Below are 24,378 nucleotides of genomic sequence, written 5' to 3' on the forward strand. Positions count from 1 at the left end.
CTCATGTTGATGCTGTCACCATCAACCTCAGGAGCCCCTGCAAGAACCTTCAACCAGGTCTCTCTGATTCCTCCCTTGTTCCCTCCAAGCCACCCACACCTTAGCCGAGTGGTCTTTCTACCATGTTAATCTGATAATACTGCTCCACTGTTACACCTTCGTGGATGGCACTTCTTCGTGACAAGCACCAAGAATGGCTTTCTAAGGGTTTTGTCACCTTGCCTCTATGCCCCCTTCAGTCTCGTCCCTGTCTGCCTTGTCCCCTGCTTCCCCCGTGCAGAACTACAGGTGCATCCAAGGAACTGTTCTTTCACTCCACCATGGATGTCCCTCTGAAACGCCCACCTGCCACCCCACATCCTGGCTGCCCGGCAAACTCCTTTGTGTGTTCTTGAATCCAGCTGCCGTTACTTTTTGTGAGATGCCTTCCCTGATCTCTCCAGCGTGGTTAATCACTCATTCCTTGGTGCCCCTCCCATGGCTTGTCTCTGAGATATTTATTTACCCTGCTGAATTGTACCTTTTCATTTGCAAATCTGTCTCCCAGGATGAATTAGAGTTAGGTTGAGCAAGAAGAGATAGGAACCCCCAAATGACAGTGGCATAAACAATGTAGGTGTTCATTTCCAAGTCACTCAGCAGTCTCAGGCCGGTGTGGCTGCCAGGGGCTTCTACCTGGATGACTCATCTCCCTTCACATATTCAGCTTCCTTTCACGGTCCCAGAAGGACACACCTCCTTAGGCTAAGGTCATCTCCCCAGACCACAGACTTCTGGGAACAGGGGTGAATTAACTCCCCAGGGCTGCTGTAACAAACGGCCACAAACTTAAAGCAGAAATTTATCCTCTCACAGTTCTGGAAGCTGGAAGTCTGAAATCAAGGCGCGGACAGGTCCACGCTCCCTCTGAAGGTTCTAGGGAAGGACCTGATCCATGGCCCTCTCCTGGCCTCTGGTGGCTGCCAGCTCTCCTTGGTGACCTTGGCTTGTAGACACATCCTACCCCTCTCCGTCTCCATCTTCACAAGGTTGTCTCCTCTCTATGTCTGTGTCTTTTTTTAAAGATTTTTTTGATGTGGACCATTTTTAAAGTCTTCATTGAATTTGTTAAAATATTGCTTGTTTTATGTTTTGGTTTTTTTGGCTACAAGGCATGTGGGGTTTTAGCTCCCCAACCAGGGATTGAACCCGCACCCCCTGCATTGGAAGGTGAAGTCTTAACCACAGGACCACCAGGGAAGTCCCCGTGTCTCTGTCTTGACATGCCTTCTTATAAACACACCAGTCATTGGATTTAGGGCATACCCTGATCTGGTATGACCTCCTCTCAACTAATTATATCTGCAAAGAACTTACAGCCAAATAAGAACATGTTTGAAGTTCTGGGTGGACATGAATTTTTCAGGGAGACCTTTTACCCCAGGATCAGGGTCTCACCTCTTCATCTTGCTAACATGAGGCATGGATTCTGGCACCTAGTAGGAGCTTAACAAAAAGTGTTCGGAATTGCCTACAACTCATTACCGGTTTCTAGTGTGTTCAGCTACAGTTCTCTTCAATTAACATTCACTGAGTTCCTTTTCCACTGGGCTGGTTAATCATTTTGTGACATTTTCTCATGAAAAAATAGAACCAAATCAGTGTGGGATGACTTCCCGGTGATATTCATACTCATTTAAAATTCGTCTTTTTTTTTTCCTTTTCAAAATAATACATGGACATAGTTTAAAGGTGAAATAATACTTTTAAAAATCAGAATTGATGACAAAAAGAGCAATCTCCTTCCCATTTCTCAGTCCTGCTCCCCAGATGCAGCCCCTCTTAACTCTTCTGGCTGTGGCTTGAGGTGTTTAACTCCATGATTCTAAGTACCCGCATGTAGTATCAATTTTAGGCATTGTCCCAGACCTGTCAGTGCCTCAGCCATGTCCCTTGGGCCTTCGTCCTTCAGGGCAGCTGGTCTGCTTCTAGCTGCTGATATGCCATCTCTTTGCCTGGGGACTTGTTTCAAAGACTACCCTGCCTGTGCACAGGGCAGGCCAGAAGTGCTGAGGAATCCCCCAGAAGTAGCCCCCAACCTGATGGGACTTGGTGTATAAACGCCCTCACTCCCTCGCTGCTGGTGGACCTGACTGTGGGGCATGCACTAGCCACCCCCAGAGCTTCTCTGTGGGATTAAGATCTAGTTGCTCTGGGACTTCCCTGATGGCGCAGTGGTTAAGAATCTGCCTGCCAATGCAGGGGACATGGGTTCGAGCCCTGGTCCGGGAAGATCCCACATGCTGCGGAGCAATGAAGCCCGGGCGCCACAACTACTGAGCCTGTGCTCTAGAGCCCGCAAGCCACAACTACTGAAGCCTGTGCACCTAGACCCTGCGCTCCGCAACAAGAGAAGCCACCGCAATGAGAAGCCGGCACACCGCAACGAAGAGTAGCCCCCACTCGCCGCAACTAGAGAAAGCCTATGCACAGCAGTGAAGACCCAACGCAGCCAAAAATAAATTAATTAATAAATTAATTAATTTAAAAAAATTAAATAAAAAGATCTAGTTGCTCTGGTGGACTCTGGTTGATCACACACCGTTGTTTTTTTTTTTTCTTCTTCTTTTTTTTCTGGCCACACCCCAACCAGGGATGGAACCTGTGCCCCCTGCAGTGGAAGCATGGAGTGTTAACCACTGGACCACCAGGGAAGCCCTGATCATACACTTTTATCAGTAGCCTCATTGTTCTACTTATTTCTCTATGGTGTTTTCTGTTTCTCCCAAGTAAGGGTTTTTTTTTCTTAAAAAAAAAAGAAAAACACATATATACCATTTTTATTGTGGTAAAATATACATAACGTAAAACTGATCACTTTAACCAGTTTTAAGTGTACAAGTCAGCAGCATTCAGTACATTCACGTTGCTGTGTAACCATCACTACTATCCATCTCCAGACTTTTTCATCATCCCAAACTGAAAGTCTGTGCCCATTAAACACTAACTCCTTATCACCCCCTGCCCCCCTAAGCCCCGGGTAACCACTTCAAGTAAGCCTTTGGATTAACTCTTATCTGAGGGTCTGCTTCTGGAGAAACTCAAGCTGAGCCAGACATGGACTATGGATTTCACATCATGGTAGTTCATTCACTGTTTTATTCAATCAATTATGTATCTACTGTGTGGCACGCACTATTCTGTAAGGTTTATATTATACGTGATTAAGAAATGTTATAAAGGCAAATAAAGCAGAGTAAGTTGCTAAGCAGGCTGTAGGTTGAGGGAGCATTATTTTAGACATCTTGGGCAAAAGAAGTGACATTTAAGCAGAGACTTGAGTAAAATAAGGGAGTGGGCTGCCATGCCTTTTTTGGGGAACAGTGTTCTAGGCAGAGGGAACTGCCAGTGCAAGAGCCCAGAGGCGGGAATAAACTTGGATGAGGATTTAGCTCTCCTACCCCTCCCACCTGCACATGTACACGCCCCCTTCAATCTTCTCAATATTAAATTATCTAGAATGTGTTACGTCACGCATTCTAGATAAACTAGTAGTTGGTCATTACCTTATTAAGTTCATGCAAATATTGTTTACTGCTAAGCCACATGCTGTATACTCTGGTTATATTTTTGCTCTTATACATCCTTTTGTTTTGTTTTTCCTAGAGTCAGAAATTCTTTTCATTTACTTTACTTAGTATTGATCAGTATTTGCTCAGTAAAGCAAACCAATGGTGTTGTTTTTTGGGTTTTTTTGGCCACAGCAGTGAAGGCCCAGAATACTAACCACTAGGCCACCAGGGGACTCCCTGAACTGTAACGGTTTTTTTGCTGTTGTTCTACTATTTTACTCCTGGATCTCTTTCTCCAGAAGCTTTCTGTTTTTCTGCTCCCTTCTTTACGCATGACACTTGACTGTTGTCTTGGGGCTTTTTTTCAGTTTCTCTGATGTCTCACTGGTTTCCTGGATCTGGTCTTCTTTCTTGGTTTACTTCTGCCTCCCTCTTCCCCTGAGTTTGTTTTATGTATATGTGTGTGTGTGTGTGTGTGTGTGTGTGTGTATGTACGTGTATGTATTTGCATGTGTGTATGCACGTGTTTATATGTGTGTATGTGTGCACATATGCTCTATTCCTGAAACTCCTCTTCTGGTACCTCCTAGGAAATAGTGCATGGGAGATAGAACACTTACTCTCATGTCTGAAAATGTCTCAAACTTAGTTGATGGTTAAGTGTTTAATTTTTTTTTTTTTTTTTTTTGCGGTACGCGGGCCTCTCACTGTTGTGGCCTCTCCCGTTGCGGAGCACAGGCTTCGGACGCGCAGGCTCAGCGGCCATTGCTCACGGGCCCAGCCACTCCGCAGCAGGTGGGATCTTCCTGGACCGGGGCACGAACCCGTGTCCCCTGCATCTGCAGGCGGACTCTCAACCACTGCGCCACCAGGGAAGCCCCCAAGCGTTTAATTTTGATTGACAACTGAAAATCATATCTTCCCCCAGAACTTCCAAGGCCTACAAACATCTGGTATTGTTCTTGAGAAATCCAATGACATTCGGATCCTCATTTCATCATATATAACCTTCCTTTCTCCCTCCCTCTCCCTCCTCCTCTGCTTACTCCTCATCTTTTCCTCCCCCTCTCTCTCCCCCTTTCTTTCAACTATCATTTCTATCCTGATTGTGAAATTTCATAATTAGGGTTTCCTGTTCTCGGCCTTTTTTTTATACATTGCATTGGTTATTAAAAGGGCCCTGTTAATCTGTCCAGATCGAAATTTTCCTATACTGTTTCCTTTATGTCTTTGTTATTATCTTCCCATCCATTTTTTCCCTGTCTTCTTTTTATGGAACCTCTTCTACTAGTTAAGCTTTGGACCCCCTGAACTGCTCATTGAATTCTCCTATCAGCTTATCTATAGCTCATTTGTTTGTTTCTTCTCTTCCTCTTGCTTCTTAAAAGTACTTTCTGGGATATTTACTTGATTTAATTGAATCTTCCACTAAGTTTTTAACATTTTAACATTCATTACTTTAATTTTGTTTCTTAAAGAGCTTTCTTATTCTCTAATTGCCCCATCTTGGTATTAGAGCATTCTGTTCTTGTTTCATGAGAATAGTACCTGTGAAATGGGGATTATAACAACACTTACCTGAAAGGTCAGCTAGATAGTGCCTGTAAAACACTTTGCTGCTTCCAGCACAGAGTAAGGGCTCAATAAATTGGAGCAATCGTTAATATTATTAATATAATTAACATACTATCGTATTTCTCAGAGATAAGAACATCTCTGTATTATAATCATTACATCTGAGATTAGACCAGGTAAGAACAAGACCCAATTATTATAGAGAAAAGTCCAAATGATTTCCACCACGTTACGTGTTAAATCGTTTATTTATAATTATTTTATTATTTATCATTTTATTATGTTATTTTATTCTTTGCTATTTATTTATGTATCTAGTTATTTATGAAGCACCTACTACGTATCTGGTGCTATATACTGTAAGCCCCATGGGGACCAGGCCACAGAAAAGTGAAAGTGCAGACTCTATCTTTAGGGAGCTTACACTTCAGCCAGAGAGAATAGTTAAAGAACAGCTAAATACTGAGTCATTAATTACTGGATGAAGTGAAACAGGGATGAGCAAGGAGACGGTATGGGGGTTAGATGAAGGGAAACGTGGCTTGGGGGAAGATGTGTAATTGGTCTGGGCTTGGAGGATGAGACAGGGCCAGATGCACCAAGGGAAGGACAGGGTCAGAAGCAATGGGAACCCCCTTTCCCCACCCAGTGAGGGAGGGGAAGCTTTGTGTTTGCAGATCACAGTGAGAAGGCGGGGGGCAGGGGCAGCAGAGGTGGGGTGTAAGGTTGGATGTTGAGGTGTAATTAGATCGAGACCGGCTTAGAAAGAGGGGCAGAGGGGCTGACAGTTAACGTTGCAGACACTGGCTCTCCAGGCAGGAGGATGGCGGGGCGGATGGTGCAGCAGGTCCCTGGGGCTTTACTCCGGTCCCCATCTCACCCTCAGCAGAAGGAGAACTCAGAGGGAAAGTTTCCAAACTCGCCTGAGAAGCTGAGTGACGGGATGAATGAAAAATTGATGTGGGTCACAAATATTGTAGGAGAGAATGCACCAGATTCACTTAAGGATAAAGTTCAGGGAGAAGCCTACCGCTGCGGAGGGAAAGGGTTCCTTGGGGGAGAGAGGGGGAGGGAGTGGGATGCCCATCGGGGGTTCCGCGGTGCCACTCCCAGTATTTGGGGCTCCCGGGTCCTTGGAGAAGCAGCTGTTGCTCAGTGATGCTCTTGATGGAACAGAACTGCCAGTGTCCATTTGGTGAAGGTCATGGGGGAAGAGATGCTCCGTCTCCCTCAGCCTCAAGGCAGCTGCTCTGCATTCCTTTCAGCTTCCTCCAGGGGAGATGCAGATGTGACCCCAGAGAAGATGAGGTCTCTGCGGAGCTCGCTGATCCTGGCTGACACTGGAGAGCCCTCCTTTTCCACCAGCCCCAAAAGCTCTTCCTCATTAGGCCTCTCCACGGGGACTGGGTGGAGTCTACAAGTCTCTGTGACCCTAGGTGGTCCCCTAGAGGTCAGAGTTCCGGGGCTCTGAGTCATTTTTTCTGATTTCCTCTTTGGTCCACATGCACCTCGGAGCACTGGTGCAAAGATCTTGGTGATGAGTCTTTGTATCCAAATACCTGCTGGTGAACTTTCTTCCGAGGAGCACAGACAGTAAAGGGTGGGAGGTGGAGCCTGACTGCTAGCTCAGGGGATCAGCCACCCTGTCACATCCCAAGTGACTTCTCATCACCTGTCTCTGGTAGTTTATTTCAGGAACACTTGAGATGGGTGTGTAGTGTGAGGGGAATAGTTAAAAGCAACCAAGGCAGGGGTGGGGAGTGAGAACAATCTTGCTGGGTGGTGTGCTGATAAAGGTTTATCAGCTCTTGGGGGTAGGGGTAGGGGAGGCACCTTCACTGGCAACGTCTGCTGATTTCTGTGTGTTAACACTCTCACTGTGACCCAGGTCATGTCACCAACAGGATGCCAGGAGGCTAACACAGTTCCCCAAGATGTAGCAATAGACTCACCCAAGCTGGTAGGCACATGCCTGGTCCCACCGTCTCTGGAAGCTTAGAAACCTGAGTTGCCATCGTGCTTTCTACCATCAGCCACAGCGAGACTGGGTATCTTGCCTCCCTGTCCCTCAGGTGGCCAAGAGTTTGCCTTTCTCTGGACCCACGGTAGGTCGTCATGATAGAAAGTAGAAACTGGAAACGCAGGGGAGCTTTGGAGAGTCCCTCTGGGCTCACTGACTGCTGATGGCATAAGAGTCAGATGCAGGAAGGAGGGAGGGGCTGGTAGGAACCCCTGCAGTTGCCTCAGAGACTGAGGGATGGACTGGCTGGCAACTGGTCCAGCTCTCCCTGCCTACCAGGGGTGTAGATGGCAGTGCCTCCCACTGGCTGAAAGGTTTCGGATACCCCTGCCAGCCCTCTGAGTCCGTGTTGATGACAGCTACCACCTACCCAGCTGCATTACGGGTCAAGCACGGTGCTGGCTGCAGTGTAGACCTCATCTCGGCCAGTCTCACAGCCACCCTAGGGGGTAAGCGTGATCTCGACCCCCCCTTTATACACAGAAACCGAGGCTTGGATTAAATAACATGCCCAAGGTGATACAGTTGGTAAGTAGCAGAGCTGGTTCTGTTTGACAAGAACTTGCCTTCCCAGCCATAATACATCTCACCAAATGCAAGGTCCAGGCCTTTTTTGGAGCTCTGGACAGTCAGGTAACATGGACATATCCCCCACCAATTCTTATGTCTGGTTCTCTGCAGCACAAATTCACAAGACCTCGTCGAACTGCCACCCCGGGGCCAGATTGCCATGTTCAACCCACCCAAGGTCATTTCCATCTCCAGTCCTGTGGCATTCAGGGAGGCTTGTGGACCCTGAAGATGGAGACAAAGTCAGGCAATGTCTCCCTCTGTCACGGGAGCAAATTAAGTTCTGCCAAAGGTGGAGAAAGGACGCGCCCTCAGGAGCAGTGGGTCTCCGCGTGGCTGGTGAGAGCAGAGGCTCGTAGCTCTCACCACAGAGCACAGGCGCGTTCTAGAAGGCTGGCGGGAAGACACCAGCGCACAGAGTAACTAATGCACGATAAGCTACAGTCTTGTGAGCTGTGAGATGCCGTCGGGAGTCATGTCACGATGGCAGAAGACCTTAACGACTGAGGAAGAATTAGGGGCCTAAGCAGAGCCAACTGAAGCATGTCAGGGGGTCTCCCCCAATTTGGGGAAGAGGCAGTTTCAAGCAGCCGATACTGATTATGTAAACAGAAGGCTCCCTACCCCAGACAAGGTGATTTCATCAAGCTTTCCTTGCTTGCTAGACACATCCCATGAATTCTGAGACTACGAGGCATAATCTGGTACCTCCTTGTCTTTTTAGCATCCTCCCCTCTACCACATCAGACACATTACTCATTTCCCATCCTCTGTGCCTTTGCTCACCGACTGTTCTCCCTGGAATAACCATCCCCAACCCCTTGGGTATAAACCTTCACACTTCCTTCAAGATGCAGCCCGAACGCTGACTCTCTTGTTTCTGATTTCCTCCCCACTCCCTCCATCCCCTGCTGGAAGGAGTTCTCCCCCACCTGCATTCCCCTAGCAGATTTTCTTTTTTTAAAAATAGTATCACCTTCTCATCAGTATCACATTTATGTGTAAGGAAGCTTCTTGAGGGCACGACCGAAGTACAGTTTATTGCTGCACCCACCACGTGTCTGGCTTGGTGCCTGGCGCGTAAGAAGGACTCAGAAGATATTTGTTGAGTAAGATTTTAAATTTTATTTTGGGGTGATCCTACCCTCCAAAGCTTAAACCCGGGCCATGACCTGAACGGGTGATTCTACAGGACTTGCTGCTCCCGTTACGAGGATTACCCATCAGTCCTTTGTGAATTTGATGATTATGCATTCATTCCCAAATACGTGCTCATCCTTAGATGAACCAATAAAATCTAATTTATTAATCTGTAAAATTGAGACCCAGACAGACCATGCTTGGTAATCCTACCACAAAAAAACACACCAGAAAGCACAGCCTAACACAGAATCATGTTCCCAGTTAACCTGAGTGCAATCTTTCATAAAACTTCTGCATTAGATGCAAGAGCCTCAATTAGACAAGGAAATTCTGCGGTAATACGTTCAGTGCCACACTTCAAAATGACTAAGCGCAGCGTCTAGCCATGGAGGGGATCCCAGACTTTTCAATGTGGAGTTGTGTGTAACTTCAAGTACCTTTTCTTGGTCTGCCTTGTAAAAATTGCCTCTGTTGGCTTTAATTTCCACTCAGCTGAGTGGCAGGGAAGGAGAGGGATGAGTATCCAAAGTTACAAAGAGAGCATCTGACATCCAACAGAGGGAAACGCAGCGCCTCCAGGGCAAAGAGGAAGAGGAACCCGGGGCTTCTTATCACGGTGCCTGAGGCCCAAAGAGCGATGGGAAAACTCAAGGAAAGAGAGAGAAGCAAAACACCTGCCTGTGCCTGGCAACCACGGCAGCCCCAGAACACCTCGTTCAACAAGCCTGGTGGGGCTACCAGCTCTGAGTCTGTGCCTGCTCCAGCCTCCAGACCACACAGCCCAGGAGCCCAGCACCCCATGTTAGTATTTGCAAGCAGATCAGCTGATCCTTGCAGTGCCTGGAGGAGAGAGACTCACCCCACCTCTTCCTGGGCTTGACATTGGATTTGAGCCTCAGGATGAGGGAGGAGGTTGAAGATGCTTGGTCCATCTCCCCTCATCCCACCCTGAAGGCCACCTGCAGCTTGGTAGGCACGGCTGGCACGCGCTGATGACTTCTGCATCGGCCTCCCATTGTTGCACAGAGAACCATCAGAGATGCAGCAGTTTAAGACAACACACATCTCTTCTCTCACGGTCCCCGCGGGTCAGGAGTTGGCTCAGCTCAGCTGGGTCCTCTGCTCGGCATCTTGCAGGCTGCTATCCAGGTGTCAGCTGGGATTGTGATCTCATGTGAAGATGGGGTCCTCTTCTAAGCTTACCGGTTGTTGGCAATATCCAGTTCCTCGTGGTTGTGGCTATAGGGCTGAGGTCCCCATTTTTTTTTTGCTGGTTGTTGGCTGGGGTCACTCTTGGCTCCTGGAGACTACCCTCCGGACCTCAAAATGGTAGTTTGCTTTTTCAAGCCAGTGGGAGGGGAGAGCATGCACTACTGCTTCTTGTCTTCTTCAAGAGCTCACCTGATTAGCTCAGTATCACTTAATGATGGTGCTTCGAGCCAAAGGATCAGGGACCTTAAATACATATGCAGCATCTCTTTTGCCACATAATGTAACATAAATCACAGGAGTGATATCCCATCATATTCGCAGCCCACACCACGTGCAAGAAGATGAGATTAGACAGGATGTGTCTCCAGGAAGAGGGATTCTTAGGGGCCACCTTAGAATTCTGACTACCACCATTTCTCACCTCAAGCTCTGGGTCTCTCTGCTTGAGGGATTTCTCTGGCCACAGGAACACTGGGGATACACTAAGTGCAAGGGATAACCTCAACCAGTGAGGGAAAGGCTGGTGGATAAATACCTTGGCTTCCAGGTCCCTTGGTGAGACGATTCTGAGGTGTGTGTTCCCCAGTCTCAAAAGGCAACCCTGAGAGATTGCAGCCCGTGTTCCTAGAGCAGCTACTCACCCACGAATGTGCCTTCTATTGTCTCAATTCTCAACTCCCCGCCACACTTCCTGGGGTCATCTCCTAAATCCAAGGCTAACCCCCAAATCAGTATCCCGGGATCTGCCGTTGGGGAAATCTGATTAAGTCAGACTTGACCTTCATTCCTCATATCCACTTTGCCTTTCCTGTAGCGGCCCTGTCAACTTTTCTCCTTCTCCTCAGGTATCAGCCACCTGCCCTCACCCCAGCCCTCCTGAGGCAATGACCAGCCTGTCTGATGGAAGCTGAGAGATGGAGGCTGCTTCTGTTTCCTTCCTTCTCCCTCAGGTTTCCTTCCTTGCCCACCGCTCTCAACCCCTTTCCCCATGTGCAGAGACAGAAGGGCTCCCCCCAGGTGGTCTTAGATTCCATGCCTCCCTTTCTCCCTGGGGACCCTGCCTGCCTTCTACCTTGCTTCTCTTCCTCACAAGGTCTTCTCCCTTCCACCAGCATAAATAAAATCTCAAGTCTCCCCTGAAGTAACTCCTTCTTTGGTTCGGCTGCCCCCAAATGCTTCCAGCCTGACACACCTTCCCTCAAATCGTGGTCTGTGCCCCGGGCCTCCACTTTTCCAACGCCAGGGGCTGCCCAAGCCCGTGAGGCTGCTTCTTCTCTCCCAACCCCACAGAAACCGCATGCTCAGGCACCGAGGGGCTCCCCTTGAGCATCCTTAGCTTTTCTTGGTTTGCTTCTCCATCACTTTGCTGTTCCTGGAGGATTTGAAGATCCTATTCCTTACTGAAACTGTCTCCTCTCTGTTTCCATGAAAGTGCGTTTTTCAGTTTCCCTCCTTTCCGGACAACTCCTTGGACAGCCTCATCTTCTCCTTTCTTCCCCACGCCCGAGGGTTGTGCTCCCCAAGCCTCCACCCCTTCTCTACCCATGCCCTCGGCAGCCTGCCGTCCTATTGCCTACCTGGCTCCCCACACTGCTGCACGCTCTCCTCCGGCTTCAGAACCGGTTTCATCCTGAGTCAGGGACGAATGGGTCAGTGCAAATCCACAGTTGCAGAAATGTGGCACCAAGGCAAACGGGCTGCTGATGGGCTTTGATGGCTTTCCTTGTTTTGCTGAGACTCCACTTTGTGTGACCAGCTCCCCACCCTGTCCCTCCAGGACCAAAGACAGCAGCAAGGGCCCACGTCGCTGAGTGTACCTGCCAGGCCATGCTGAGAGTTTCTACGTTATTTTATTTGGTTTATTTCATCCTTATGAGGTCATGTGGGGTGAGAACTCTTTTCTCCACATTTTATAGATGAGTAAACTGAGGCCAGAAGGGTTAAATGTTTAGCCCAGGTGGGTTCCCAGCCCCCACTGCCTTCTCATTTTGCCGTCCACACCACCTTCCCACCTCCTCTACTGCATCTCCAATCCCTCTCCTAAGCTTTACACCCATGTGGTCACTGCCTGGCAGATGCATGAGCCACAGGCTCCCAAACGGTCCAGAAGCAGACTTCTAATCTACTCACTCTACCAGGCTCTGTCCACACTGCACTGGAGTCCTTCTTAGCACCCTCCACGGCTCTTCACTATTTGGCGACAAAGGCCAGCTTCCTTCCCAGAGGCCCTTGGACTACAACCCCCATCAGACTTCCCAGCCCCTTCTCACCCCTTCCCACGTGGTCCATGCAGACACCCCAACTACTCACTGTTCTATGAACGCATCATGCACTCTGCCTCTGGATTTTGCACATGTTCCTTTTTCTATTGAGAATACTCTGCCCTCTTTCCCAGATAGACTCCTATTCATCCCTCAAAGCCCAGCTCAAATGCCCCCTCTCTGGACAATCTTCCTTTGTGCTTCACTGGTTCCACTGTGTTACCACCTGTTAAGAAGTCCAGCCACTCATGTGTGTGACTGCCATCCACATGCCATTGGGAGCTCCTGGAAAGTGGGGTCATTGCATTGCCCATTCTTGATTCTCCACTGCCCAGCCTGGTGCCAGATGTTTATAGAAAGTTCATTCCAAGTTTCTTCCCATACAGTATTGTGGTATTTGATCTTGACAATGAAAGTGTGGAGAAAAGGGAAGCCTAAGTGATGGAGGAAATAGGAAGACAGGCTCTGCTCCATCCGGGAATGCCGGGAAGACGGCATTAGTCCCTGTATGAGTTTGCTGGGGCTGCCATAAAGAGTATCATAGACTGAGTGGCTTAACAGAGATATATTTTCTCCCAGTACTGGAGGCTGAAGGTCCTAGGTCAAAGCATTGACAGGGCTGATTTCTTCTGAGGCCTCTCCCCTTTGCTTAGAGACGGCTGTCCTCTCCCTGTGTCTTCACGGAGGTCTTCCCTCCATGCCGGTCTGTGTCCAAACTTCCTCTTCTTATAAGGACACCAGTCAGATTGGATTAGGGCCCCTCATTACCATATTTTAACTTAATTACCTCTTTATAAGACCTCTCTCCAAAAATAGTTACATTCTGAGGTTCTGGGGGTTAGATCTTCAACATATGAATTTTTGCAGGAAGGACACAATTCAGCTCATAACATCCCCACTTGGCAGTTGGGAAAGTGATGAAGATCACGTGGTGACCTTCTAACCATCCCTATATGCCCCCGGTAGCCCTCATTATCCCTACCCCTCTGCCCTTCTACAAGGCCTAAGGGTACCCAACAGGGGATGTGGCCTTAGCCATCAGCATCCCTCCAGCCTTTTCATGTCCATGGGCGTCTCAAGCTCCCGGCCATCTTGCTTGGGATGGAGGGGTTTGCTGAGGGTGCCTCCCTGAGTGTCCTCATGCAGGAGTGCCCCACCGTCCACATGTCTTTGTAGATGCAAACCCTCCCAGGCTCCCTGCCATCTGCCTCCCTGTGCGCAGCCCTACCCTCCTGGCCATGCTGGCACTTCTCCCTCTGCTTTTCATTGTCTCCTTTTGTTCCCTGATCGTTCGCTGCTGTGGTCTTGTCGCTCCAGTAATGCTACCAACTCTTTGAAAGTGGCAACTGGGTTTCACACTGTCATTCCTCACAGCCCCTGACTTAGCCAGCCCCATCCTAGGCATTCAATAAATACTGGTTCAAATAAACCGAAATGCATGGAAATGCTTGAGTTCCATTGACTCACTTTATAGAATTAAAAACAAAACCTAAACTTTGGGAGCAAAGCCTCAGCCAGCCTCGGATTTCCTCCCTCCTCTCTCCTTGACAGGCTAAGCCTTGAAGGGAGAGCACGGGGGTCTCAGGCACATCTCAGGAGGCAGCTGACCGTCTCCGCCAGGGCTCCAGCCCCCGCTTCTCTCGTCTCCCTGCCCCGTCCTCTCTGGGTGCCCACCTCATACAGACCCTCCTGTCTTTCCTTTCCAAGCACGTGGCAAGGCCTCCCAGGGCTGAGCGGTGCTGACAGGGGCGTCTTGCTTCTCTGAAAGGGGGACTCTCTGTCCCACCTCAACGTCTGCTCTTTCCAGTTGCCCCCAAGCCTCAGGCCAAGTTTCATGCCAACAGTGATGTTTCACAAAATAGGTCTCTGAAGCCCTTGTCTGAAGCTGAGTGCCTTGAAAATTGCATTCTCTTAAAAAATAAGTTAGAGAATACTATTACTTCATTTTCCTCCTGGGCATTCCCAATCTAAACACATAAATTAAAGGCTCTGAGAAGTCCCGCAGTAAAGAAATCTGTTTATCTTCCCTGAACTCGGCTTTGCCTACTTTGCGATTGCACTCCCCATGGCCCGTTCATTGCTCCTCTCCACACACGTGATGACTTCTGATATCCCAGGAACTCATGTGGAACTCATGGGCTCACGAGTAGGGCAACAAGTAGAAAGTGGCTGATTGAGGAAAGGGGAGGTACCAGAAGAGATGCTGTAACAGCACCACCATCGTCATCAGCAGTGGCATCACTGTCACCATCACCACCATCAGCAGAGGCGGCAGCGAGGCGGCAGAACCCAGCCTGTCAACCTGTCTTCGGGCTCCCAGATCAATCTGTGAAATGGAAAGAAGCAAGGCTCCCAGGCCACATGTCCTTGGGACATGTCCTTGGGATGTGGAAGGGTCACAGGTGGGAGGAGAAGTGGGATTTCTGAAGTAGCCACAGCAGCAGGGCTGCTGGCTTCGTCCCCACATGGCTCCAGTGCTCTGTCTTTATTTCTGCCTGTCTCCCACCCTCCCCACTGCCCACCACCCTCGGCACCTCTCAGCTCAGGCTGAGGAAAGACCCTGAAGCCTCAGAGCCCAGGCCAGGGCCCACGGAACCGGGAAGAGAGCCCGAGGTTGCAGTTAGGGTGTGAGGTGGAGAGACAGAGAGCAGGCTTGAGGCGCTGGTGTTCTGTTCACAAAGGCTGTCAGGACCCATATCAATAGACTGATGTTCTTCTGATGACGTTTCTTCCCTTGGCCTGAGGGAAGAGCCTGGGAGGCGGAGTACGAGGGGAACAGCTTGAGATTCAGGAGCTGAGAGACCTGCTCCCGAGCCTGCAGAGCATGTGGGCTGCGGCTCCGGGGCAGGGTTGGGTGGGGGAGAGCTGTGGGGAGTCAGCGCTGGGCGGGGGGGGGGGGGGAAGTTGGACTGGGCCCAGCTGCCCTGCCCCTCCCGGCCCCATCCTGTGGCAGCCAGGTGGGCAGTGGCCTCTGTTGGCAGCTCTGGGTCAGGGGCGTCCACTGGCTCCCCCGGCAGGTCTTGGTTGGAGGGCGAGTCAGGCACGCTGTTCCCAGGAGGGGATGGCAAATGTTGGGCTTAATGATGGGCCTACAGTACTGGCAAAGCGGGGATCACTCTGCCTGCTGGGAAATGTCCTAAGGAACCCAGCTGAGCTGCAGTTACGGAGGTAGGTTTCCTGCTCTTTTCCACATCTCACGATTAATCCAGAAGCCTGAGCAGTGTGCGTGATGAGTCCCGGCAAAGTGACCGTGGGCACCTCCAGCCTCCTTTGGAAGCCCTGCTTTTCCTCTGCGGTAGGTGCCCTGACATCTTGGCCAGCTGTACACATTTCAGCAACTCGATTACAAGAGACAGAAGAGGCCGGGTGTGTGGCACCAATAAAACCGCACACACCCTGTATTTCTCTCTGCCTGTTGCTGGTTTGTGCATTTCCCCACCACATCTCCCGAGAGCAGTTTGTTTCCCGGAAGCAGGAGAAGAGAGGTCGGAGAAGGAGATGCCTTGTTGTCGTGAATGTGATAGACGTGGTGGCACCACAGGGGACTGGACACCAAGGCAAAGACTCTAGTGTCTGACGAACTTACTGGCTGAACTTACCGCTTACTGGTCTTTGGCAGGTTATCAGCTTCTAAGAGTCTCTGTTTCTTCATCTGTAAAATTGGATCACGGTACCTGCACTCATTGATTTAACAAATAATATAAACATATAAATACATACTATGGCGTATTCTAGGTGCTGGAAATCAAGCAGTAAACAGAACAGTCTCTCCTCTTCGGATGTTAATAGTCTAACACGGGAAGATGAAAAACTCGGCAATGACATCTGTGTCAGGTGGTCATGATACTTAGAAGAAAAATAAAGCCGGGGTGAGGGGTAAGGGAGACAGTATATGCATGTGGGGATGACTTTTCTTAAAGGACAGTCAAGGAAGGCATCTTTGATAAGATGATACTTAAACAGAACCTAGAAGAAAATGAGGTGTCATATAGACACCCAGGTATGGCAAAGGGCAAGTTCAAAGATGCTGGAGTGGGAGAGCGCTTGGCAAATTCAGGGAACATGAAGAAGCTCTGTGTGGATGGAGGGGTGGGAAAGTGGGGGTCAAGGAGAAGAGGGCAGAGAGGGTGTGCGTGTGTATGTGTGTGTGTGTGTGTGTGCGCGCGCGTGCACAGGGGCTGGTTGGATCATGCAGCCTTGCAGTGTTACTCTAAGTGAGATGGGAAACAACTGGTGGCCTTGAGCAGAGAAATGACCTGATGTACATTTTAGAAGGGCCACTCTGGTTGTTCAGTGGAAAGCTCGGTGCTCTGTGATGACCTAGATGGGTGGGATGGGGGGTGGGAAGGAGGTCCAAGAGGGAGGGGGTATATGTATACATAGAGCTGATTCACTTCGTTGTACAGCAGAAGCTAACACAACATTGTAAAGAAATTATACTCCAATAAAAACAAAACACAACACTGTAAGTGGAGAAGCCAAAAGACGAGGTCGGAGGTGACTGCATCTCCAGGTGAGAGAGGAAGAGAGCTTGGATTTCAGCCGTGGTCGTTGCGATAAATGACCCTCAGAATCTGGAAATATTCTGTAGGTAGAACCTGTATGAGTTAGTATGCGGGGTGGGTTGGGTGAATAGTGAGACACAAAGAGAGACCTCGAGGTTTTGTCCTGAGATTGGGATTGACACATACACACTACTGTATATAAAATAGGTAACTAATCAGGACCTGCTGTGTCGCACAGGGAACTCTACTCCATACTCTGTAATGGCCTATATGGGAAAAGAATCTAAAAAAGAGTGGATATATGTATATGTATAACTGATTCACTTTGCTGTACACCTGAAACTAACACAACATTGTAAATCAACTCTACTCCAATAAAAATTTTTAAAAAAAGAAACAACACTTTTGCAATAAAAAAAAAAGATTTTGTCCCGAGTGATGGATAAACTGGAGTTGTCACATATTGAAACGGAGAACTGGGTGAAAGGAGAGCCCTTTGGTTGTGGGGTGCAGGAATCAAGAATTTGGCTTCAGGCACATTAAGTTGTCTGTTGGATACCCAAGTGGAGGTGATGGGTAGACAGAGGCATCTGGGGCCCCGGGAGAGGCCGGGGCTGGGATACGATCATCAGTGTGTAGTTCATTAAAAATCTTGGGGCTGCGTGGGATCATCAAGGGCGCGTGTGAGGACAGAGAAGAGGAGTGGGTGGGACATTCCACGGTTTAAAAGTCAGAAAAATGAGACAGAGCCAGCATGAGGATCAAGAGAGCCTGCTTAAGACGGGACATAGTACAGCGTGGGTGCCCAGTAAATCACAGCCACTGCCATCACCATGACCGTCGGTATTTTCGTGGTCAGAGTACGGAGAAGTGAAGTTTGAAAACAAAATAGCAGGAGTTCAGGAGGACGCACTTCATCTACTTTTTCCTCTTTTCCTTCCCTTTCCTCTGGTTCTGCATCAACCGTGGTCTCAGACTTCCAGCTACTTAATAAAAATAAAACAAAACCATAAACGACTTCTGGGTACCTTACAAGCCCACAACTCAGCTCAAAATATTCAAGAAGAGCTGAGGTCTTTCTTTGGGTTGTTGGTAGGGTGAGTAATCACTGAACAGTCAGGGAACTGGGTAAGTCTGACTTTCTCCTCTTACCACCTCACTATATGACCTCAGGCAAGTCCGTCCCTGCCTCAGTCCTAGAGGAGGATAGAGACTTCCATTCAGGTGAGAATACTGATTAACTCATCAATTTTCCTACTTGGATGGCATCTCTGCCATTTGCTTTTCTCGTCTCCAAAGCATGTAGATCCTATCCTCAATTATTAAAGCAAGATAACAGTGCTTTTGATTTCCCTCTGAGAGTCTAACCTCGAATTGTTGGCTGTTTAGTACTTACAAAGTCCGGGAGAGGGGTGCCATTTAGAAGTGACCACCCAAGGTCCCCCGCCCCATCCACCCCTGTAGGCACTATGAGAGAGATGCCTCTCACTGGACTACCAGAAGGCCAATTACTTGAACCATATTAGTTTATTTCCTTGTATAGTTATCTTCACTGAATTGCATTTTAGGAATCATGCCCTTGGCTTTAATTAAACATCCTTGAAACAGTCATGCAAAGTTCACTGCTGCATTTGCACAAGAACTACTGTTGCAGACACGGTCTATACGCTTCTGGAAAAGACTTCCTGAGTGTTTTTGTGAAGCACGAGTCTGCAGGATGTTAATAAAAATTTCTTTATGGGAAAAGTTTAGTGAGTCTGGAAAGAAAACCAGGTGTCTTACTTAAAGGTTATCTAAGAGGCTTTACTAACAAAAAGTACGGTGGATCCTTAGAAAGAGGATGCAAGATTTCCCATTTTGTCGACCCTAGAATCCTATTTTGGTGGTGCAGCTCTTGGGATCAGTGCTCTGTGCACCCAGCAGAAGGGGCTCTGAATGCTTCGGGCTCAGTTAGTCAAGCACCATGAGCTGCAACAGGGAACATACAGACAGGAGGCAACGGACAGGGGAGCCTGCAGGTGGATGAGCAGCGAATGGGCAGCTGGATCTTCCGTGCACAGTGATCTTGGGTACCTGGGGTCCCAAGAGGCTTTGCAACTTCCTGGCTGCATCAGATATTAACTTTGCTATTCATGGAGTTAGGGGTCCTAGTCTTCTGGAGTTAGGGGTCCTAGTCTCAAATATATCACTCAGTGACCCTCCTGTACAACAACACACAAAGTTAAAATATTTTAAAAACTAACTCATTGTTAGGAAAAGGGCACAGAGACATGTGCCGTGTTACTGTTTCATGGGCGTGATAGGGAGGAATGCCACTCGCTCCGACAGCTCACCACCTAGGAGGAGCACCGAGAGTCTCTCCCCTCCTCTCCTGCCGCTGGAGTCTCTCTCTTTCACTTCCTAACGTGTACACTCCGTCAATCCTCAAAATTCAGCCTCAGAAGCTCCGAGAAAGCCCCTTGGGGAACACTCTGCTTCTCCCTTTCACTGGACAGATCGACCAGCACAGGTGTGTGTGCAGACTGCCTGCCCTCCTATCCATGCAAGGTTAATTATTTAGAGGCTAATGATTTCATTTTAAAGTGGGAATTGAAACATGATTCGCTAAAGCTTCCAAAGTGAGGGAGGAAGAGGGTAGGTCAATGGGGAAATATGATTGCCTGATGGTCTGGGTGCAGCCGTCTTCCTAAGGCTGTGTCTTTAACTGCAAGATGAACAGTATCACAAGTAACCTTAGGAGAACCACACTGGCTAGCCTGTATCAGCAGAGTCTGTGTGGTGAGGTTTAAGGGGGTGCCTAGTTGGCCCTGCAGCTGTGTTTGCCGGATGACTTGTAACTTCACCACTGGAGCTAAATTCCTCTGACTCTTAGGGCTCTTTCTGCATTCAAGAGCCCTTGGAAATGAGAAATCCCTGAAATGGGTCGTCCCCTGTTGTCAGCTAACCCTGAAGCTCAGAAGTAGAGTTGGGAGTAACGGGATGCCCGTGTACCTGGGGTCCTTCCTGGGCGTGTGTAATTCTGAGGCTAAGACAGTGAGACTGGGAGTTTAAGAAGGACCTCCAGGACCATGTCACCTGCTGGCAGGCGGAGTAAGGACCCTGCAAGGTGGACAGACATACCTCTTCTCTTATGATTTGAGGATTTGAGAGAGGAGGCACCGGGAGTTTAGCCTGAGCCCTCCCCACAGGTCTAGAGGTGGGCAGAGAGAGGGATGGGCTTTGACCCTGGGCGGCCCCTCCCTCCCTCCCGGCCAAGCCCCTGGAGGAGGTTTAGTTTGTATCTTCAGAGGGGATGGGGTGCCCAGGCAGGTGACTGAAGACTTTATCTCCGAAGGACCCAGCATTAGACAGCTTAACAGCCCCAGACCCCGCAGGCTGGGAGAGCTTCTGGGCATCCTTCCGTGGGGTCCCATCACCTCCCTGATGGAGGCAGACTGGGTACCAGGACCCTGCGGTGAAGCCGACTGGGGAGCAGCTTCCTCCAGCCTCTCCGAGCACAGAAGTCAGCGGCGAGGCTCAGACTTGGTGGCTGTGCTGTGTCTCTGCACAGGCTTATGTACACGCAGCGGGGGACCCACGCAGGGGACCGGGGTGGGGAAGCACACAGGATGAAAATGCAGAGCGGATGCAAGTGGCGGTGGTGATGCTGGGGCAGCGCGAGCGGACAGTGGTTCTGCTGGAGTCCCCACCCCTCGGCGGGCTGGCGTGGGCCCCGGGAACAGACAGTCCACGTGGAGGGGCAGCTACTCAGGGCTGCCCTGCTGGGGGCGGGCAGTGCCATCAGGCGGGGGCTGCCTTCAGGGTGGAGTTATAGCAGAGAAGTGGGGTCACCCCCCTTGGAAGCTTTGAGAATGCGTACGAGGTGGGGTATGCGAACGGAATCAGGAAAAGGTAAGGAGTGTCAGCTTGGTGCAGTTGGGTGTTGGCAGGGCTCGCCTTGGAGTCGTGGGAGCGTTCCCAGGGGTCCCACAGGCCTCCGGAGGCTGCCTGTGCTGTGCTGAAGCCCGTATCAAGGGCCCTGGGGATGGCCGCAGAGGCCAGCGTGGTTGAGGGCCCCCCGCACCCACCTCGTCTTTGCAGGGACCACAGAACTGCACGCACAGCAGGTGCTTTTCACCTGCTCACAAAACAGCCGGGTCACCGCACGCAGCAGCAGAGGCTTGACTGGGGGTGACGGGAGGAAGGAGCAGAGATTTTCCATCGGGATGGTTTTGTTCAAGGCCGTCCCAGAAGCAGCTGACGTTGGCTTCATTTATCCAAAGGGCGCGGCGAGTGACCCTCTACAACCCAGGGATCCTGAAATATTTAGAAGCTCTAATGTTTGGGTGGGAAGAGAACCTCTTTTGGATGAGAAGCTCAATTATTCAGGAAGGGAGAGCTCTGGGCGTAGGCGGGTGCACCTTCCTGCTGGGTTGATGGGGTGCCAGGCACGGGGCACCCTGCCTGGGACACTTGCCCTGCTCTGTGAGTGAGGCCTCTCCTGCAGTGCTGGGCTCTGGGGGACTTTTCTCGTGGCCAAACTCTTCGTTAAAGTGACACAACGGCCTATTTCTTCTGACAGCATCTCTGATTCAGCCTAGGGTATGGTTCGAGGTTGCATCTCTTGTAAACGCTTCTTCAGCTGCTGTCAAGGGCTGGCACCCGAGTTCTTGAATTTAGGCTGATGTGGGTCCTGCTAGAGCCTGCCGTCATCTGCACATGTCAACAAATGTGTATGCGGGTGTGGACCAGCTGGATCTCTCTCCTTCTCTGGGAAGCGTGGTTTTCAGCAGCGTCAGGCTGGGAAGACAGACATTTCATTATCTCCGAAGTCCCGTGCAGGCAGCTGTCATACAGTGTTCCACCAGCAGCCCACGGCCGGCACAGAGCACTGCAAAGCTCCATCTAGCACAAGTGACCATGGGGAACAGGTGGAGAATCCTGCTGCATTTTACATGACTCCTAAGGGAAGAACTTCAAGAAAGATGAGCTCAAGTAGGCGTTATGGTGGTCCAGATAAGGTTTGGTTCATTCATTCCCTTGATTAGCATTTATCCCCCTTTGTGCCAGGCATATGGGGAGAGAGAGAAATGTCTTCAAAGAGTCTGTGGTTGTATGGTGGGGGGGTGGGCGGAGGTGTGGAAATCTGTCATTTAGAAACAGCATGGAAGTGCTAGGGAAAAATTGTTTTGTTCATTTATCACTCACTCATCCGTTCACCCATAGCAACTACAAAGGGTTTCACTCGGAGGAACTAGATGCCCTGAACTTGACATTCTAGTGGGGGAAACGACAATGTAAACCACCAGCAGTGGTAAATCACCAGTAGTGATTTCAAGCCAGGAGGAACCACTCACCAATGGAGAGAGGCACAGGGTGAGCAGTGACTTGCAGAAAGTAGGGGTTATTCATTCCAACTGCTGAGGTCAAGTTCACCTGGGTTGTCGTGTGGTGGTTCGTGCTTACTGCATCTATTTTTGGAACGTGGCTCCACCCTCCAGGAAGGGTGAGGATGATCACCCTCCTGCTGTGCCCCAGGGTCACCCAGCGGGTGTCTGCAGGGATGATCTGCTCTGTACTGGCTTTTCAGTCCCACTCCCGGGAGAAGAGAGACGAAGCTGTGTCTCCACTGCAGCTTGGCCTGATTCAGTCACTGCCTGAAAAGGTGGGAAGAAGGTCAAGCTCATGAGAACTGATACACTGCAGAGTCATTTAGCCCTGAAGTACCAGTTCTGGTTGCTGGCGAGTTGCTAAATCCAGGGACCTGAATTTAATTCCTCCAGAGCCACCGAGACATCACTTCGAGGCCCATGGCAGGCTGTAGGGGTGCTGACATTACTCAGGACTAAGGAGCAACCATCTTCCACTGAGAGAGGACTCTGTGTCAGCAGGAGTAGAACCACACCAGGCACCGAAGAAGGTTCTGCCTCCCAGCATCTTCCAACACAGTGAGAGATAAACGGGTGGAAGATGTGACAGGGCATTCACAATAGAACAGAAGCTTATCCCCAATAAATATGGAACGATGTTCAACTTCACTACCTAACAAAGAAATGCAAGTTATAAATCTTTTTTTTTTGTTTTTTGCTCATCTAATTGGTAGCAAGTTTTAAAAATGCACAGACTTGGCTGCTAAGGGTGTAAGGAAAAGGCCGTTTTCATGTGCAGCTGCTCACGGGGATGGAAATTGGTGCGAACCTTCCGGAGGGTAATTGGGCAATTTGTGTATCAACAGCCTTAACATGTTCATACACTTTGAGCCGGTAATTTTGCTTTTAGGATCTTATCCTAAGGTGAAAGTCAAATTTATGTACAAGATTTATGGTCAAGAATATTCATCTCAGCCAGTAGTGTAATAGAAAAAATATTAGAAGCTAACTAAAAATCCCACAATAGGGGGTTGGTTAAATAACTGATGGCCCAACTTAAGAATGGAAAATAAAGATGCAGACGTAGAAAGTGGACTTGAGGACACGGGGAAGGGGAAGGGGAAGCTGAGACGAAGTGAGAGAGTGACATGGACTTATATACACTACCAAGTGTAAAATAGATAGCTAGTGGGAAGCAGCCGCAGAGCACAGGGAGATCAGCTCGGTGCTCTGTGACCACCTAGAGGGGTGGGATAGGGAGGGTGGGAGGGAGACGCAAGAGGGAGGAGATATGGGGACATATGTATACGTATAGCTGATTCACTTTGTTATAAAGCAGAAACTAACACACCATTGTAAAGCAATTACACTCCAATAAAGATGTTTAAAAAAAAAAAAAAGGAAAACAGTTCATTCATTAAAAATGATTTTCTCCAAGAATATTTAATGGTGGGAAGATGTAGTGTAAAAGCAGGGCACAAAATACTAGATGGAGTATTTCATTGTGTTAAAATTTTAATAATACAAGTGCAGAAAAAGTGATTAAAATAACAGTACTGATTTGACTACGGGACATTTTTTTCTTTAAATTTTTCTGTATTTGGTGTTATAAAGCATCATATATCCTCTCTGAGTCTCAGTTTATGTTCTGTGAAGTGGGACTCATCACATCTACACTGCAGTGCACTTGGGCAGAGCAGCACAATATTTGAAAGTGCCCTTGACAGTGACCAGCCCATTGTAATACTCCATGAACGGTTATAATATCATTGCCAATGACACACCCATAATCCAGATATATTAACGATTACTAAGGTTGTTTATCTCCCTCCACTTTTACTAAGACAACAGAAGGATTAATTGAAGACTCTAAGTCATTTTTACTGAGGTTCTTAACATTCACCTTCCTCACAAGGGTGGACAAAACTCTCAGCTTTTTGTATTGAGTGCAAATGTCTCTATTCTCGCCCATTTCAGAGGCCTCCTCATTCAAAATCTAGGTTTTGTCGATCTTTAGTACCCTGTCTCTCATCTTATCTCAGATCATTCTGTGGTAAGATGGTGCAAACTATGTATTTACTAACTGGAGAGAATTCAAGTCCCTGGAGCTGTTGTAGCTCAAACTTCTGTTTTAAGTGGAGTAATTTTCTGTGCTTTCCTTTCATGCTGTCTGCAGAATGGCTGCTTCTGTCC

The sequence above is a fragment of the Monodon monoceros genome, unplaced genomic scaffold, assembly GCF_005190385.1.
Source record: "Monodon monoceros isolate NGI ecotype Baffin Bay Population unplaced genomic scaffold, NGI_Narwhal_1 Super_Scaffold_17, whole genome shotgun sequence".
Lineage (NCBI taxonomy): Eukaryota > Metazoa > Chordata > Mammalia > Artiodactyla > Monodontidae > Monodon > Monodon monoceros.